Here is a 3269-nt window from a genome sequence, read left to right as displayed (position 1 = left end):
GGCATGTGATATCGAGAATCCAAAGAATGGTAATGTTTTCAAGGTAAATGAATATCGTTTGAAAGTTTACTTTAACAATTTTTCAGTTGAAAATGACTATTAAATTGGGTGATCCTGTATATAAAGATTTATTTTTTTCATATTGTTTTTATATTTCTTTTTCAGTAATTTTTGCTAGTTTCTCCCACCTTGGTCAAATGGCGGATAACAGTATTCCGTGACTTAAATCGGTTCTTTCAGTTTTCCATAATAACTGATATCTGTGTATATATTTGTGCAATTTTTTGAATCTCTCTTCCAATTCTCATTTGAAAATAGACACTAATCTTGAAAAATTAAAAAAGTATTTTCCTGTTTTGCCTCAGAATGCGATTACAGAAATTTACCATGCTAGATGTGCAAGATTGAGGTTGTTAGTAAATCATGGAATTCCTGAAGATATTCGCTGGTTGATTGAAGCAAAGGTTCGATTTTCAGGTGAGTCCTCGAATTCCTTCATTTCACATATGCTTGGAATAGGTAAAAGCACTTTTGCAAAGAAACATCGTGCAAAATGACTGAAAGTCTGTCATCGATGTGCCGGATGGACTTGTAATGCACAATGTCATTCTTTAGGAATAGTATCTATAAACTGTGAAGATAAAATACAATTCATTAAGGATGGCCTGAGTAAGGAGTCTTTAGATAATCTTTTATTAACTCTTGAGATGCATCCTAGTAGAGATGTGCAATGTGTAATTCATGATTTATGGCCACTATTTCATAAAAAACATGCTCGACTTAGTCTTGGAAATCTGACTAAAAAAGACCCCGTTTGCTAGTTTTTAAGAAAACTAGATGGGAAGCCTATCCCCGATCCATAGAGGGGAAATGTGAGCCACAATCATAACTACCTGTACATACACATGTTTTCTTAAAAATAAATAAATAAATAAAGAGAAAGAGTTTTATGTGAGACTCCAACTGGCCTATATATAGGTGGTATGATTGCCTTTTTAATTTCTCATCCATGAAATCCTCTTTTCCTTCCTTTCATTTCTACTCAACCCATACATTCAACAAATAGAGAAGTTTGTAGAAATGGCAAGTTCCTCAGGTCATCACATAAGAAATATTTGTGTTTTCGATGGATCTAGTTCTTGAAAAGAAAAGGAGTTTTTAGAATCAGCAAATCATCTTGGTCAGATGCTAGCTGAGAGAATGATTCATTTAGTGTATGGGGGAGGCAGTCTTAGGTTAATGGGAGGTGTGTCAATAGTTGTATTTTTAAGAGGTAGTCAAGTTTTGGGGGTCGTCCTCGAAGCTTTAGCACAAGGGGACATCATTGGAAAAACAATTGGAGAGGAACTATAGGTCTCCACAATGTCTGCTCGAATGAATGCAATGTTTAACCATGTTGATGCCTTCATTGTCTTACCAGGTGGTCTAAGCACATTGGAAGAGATCTTTCATATTTTCTCTTAGGCCCAACTGCACATTCACCATAAACCCATAGGTTTGTTAAATGTTAATGGTTATTATGATAAGTTATTGTCTTTTCTTGATCATGCTATGGAATAAGAATTTCTAACATCTTTTGCATGACAAATTATAATCTTTCCTGCTACTGCTGAATAATTGATTGACCAACTACAATCTTTCATTCCTGTAATTGATCCCTCCATGAGTCGCATAAATTGGTCATCTAAGGAAAGCCGTAAAAAGCTTAGATTAGATTTGTGTCTTTATTTGTAAATTTTTTGTGTCTTTTTATTTTATTATTGTGTTTTGTTATTTCTTATTTTTTTTAAGTGTGTTTCAGGTTTGTCAATGTTCGTTATTTCAGGTGATATCTTCTATACTCTATCTTTCTATCTTAGAACATTGAGGACAATGTCTCGTTTTAATTGGGGGAAGAAAGTAGTAGTTAAAAAAAAGAAAAAAATTAACTAATTGTGTTTTCTATTTTATAAAGCAAGTGCAAAATTGTTGTTACTATGATGACAGAGTAAATGAGATCTTTTTATGACTTTTGAGATGCATCGTAGTAATCATTCTTAATAAGATCTATCATAATACTTTTTGAAATATTCAGGGTTACAAACTCTTGCATTGTTATCACTTAATTCTGCTCATATACTCATTTAACATGTATTCTTAAACCTTAATTTACACACACATACTTTAACATATGATTGTGGGTTACACATTGGATTATTATATTATTTATATTATTTTGTTAAAGGTAACAACTAAGGAAAAAGGATAGTATATAATTTGAAATAAAAAAAAAGTAAAAAAAAATTATGATAATAAAAATGTAGATAAGTTTGGTTTCGTAGCCTCCTTAATCTAAGCAATTAAGCTTGAAGGGGTGTTTTAACACCTAATATCCTAAAGTCAACTGATTTGAGAGCTATTGGTCAAACGCTTGTTACGTAGGTTGAGGAGAAAAGCTTAAAGGAATCAAACATTGCACTATCTACATATCAGTATCTACGACCCGAGTTACTAAACTCGTAAGGGTGTCTCAACACCTAATGCCCTAAGACCAACTGGTTTGGGAGTCATTAGCAGAAAGCTCGTTGCATGGGTTAAAGATGCATTGTGTTTTAAGTTACATGTATATATATTTAAAAAAAATAAAAATAAAACAAAAAAAATCTCAACCTAAAGAAGTTAACCTTAAACATTAAAACAAGAATTTTGTTTTCTTCCAAGAAAAGACTCATAATTATGTGTTGATACTTTGAGCACAAAAGAAAGGTTTATTAATATCTTGTTAAAAGGTATTGAGTAGATATATAAATTTAATGAAAGTTTGTTTATCTGGATAGATTAATGGAAGTTAAATGATGAATATCTAACTTTGTGGAATTTACAAATTGTTTTTCTATTTTAACGCTTTGATTACTAGGAAATAGTAATAAACTGGTTGGGGGGTGATTAGTACTTAAAATTGCATTTTTATCAAGATTTTATATCATCATTTTACACTTGAAGTATCAATAACTCCTTAACTAAAGCATGTTTTATGATAACGTATCTAATAATATAAGATACCTTTAATTTGTGGTAAATGTTCATTTTAAATGCAGGCCTCTCATATAAATGAAAGGATTGATTGATGAATTTAGGAATTGAAATTGAAAAGACAAAGAGATGGTCAAACTTAGAAAAGAGATATTGATGTAGTCCAAACCAGAACATTGTTCGGTAATTAGGTCATATCAATTATAACAACAACAATAGTAACAATAATAATAATAATAATAATAATAATAATAATA

Source organism: Populus euphratica, unplaced genomic scaffold, assembly GCF_000495115.2.
Source record: "Populus euphratica unplaced genomic scaffold, PopEup_1.0 scaffold814.1, whole genome shotgun sequence".
Classification (NCBI taxonomy): domain Eukaryota; kingdom Viridiplantae; phylum Streptophyta; class Magnoliopsida; order Malpighiales; family Salicaceae; genus Populus; species Populus euphratica.
Note: the sequence above shows the minus strand (reverse complement) of the source record.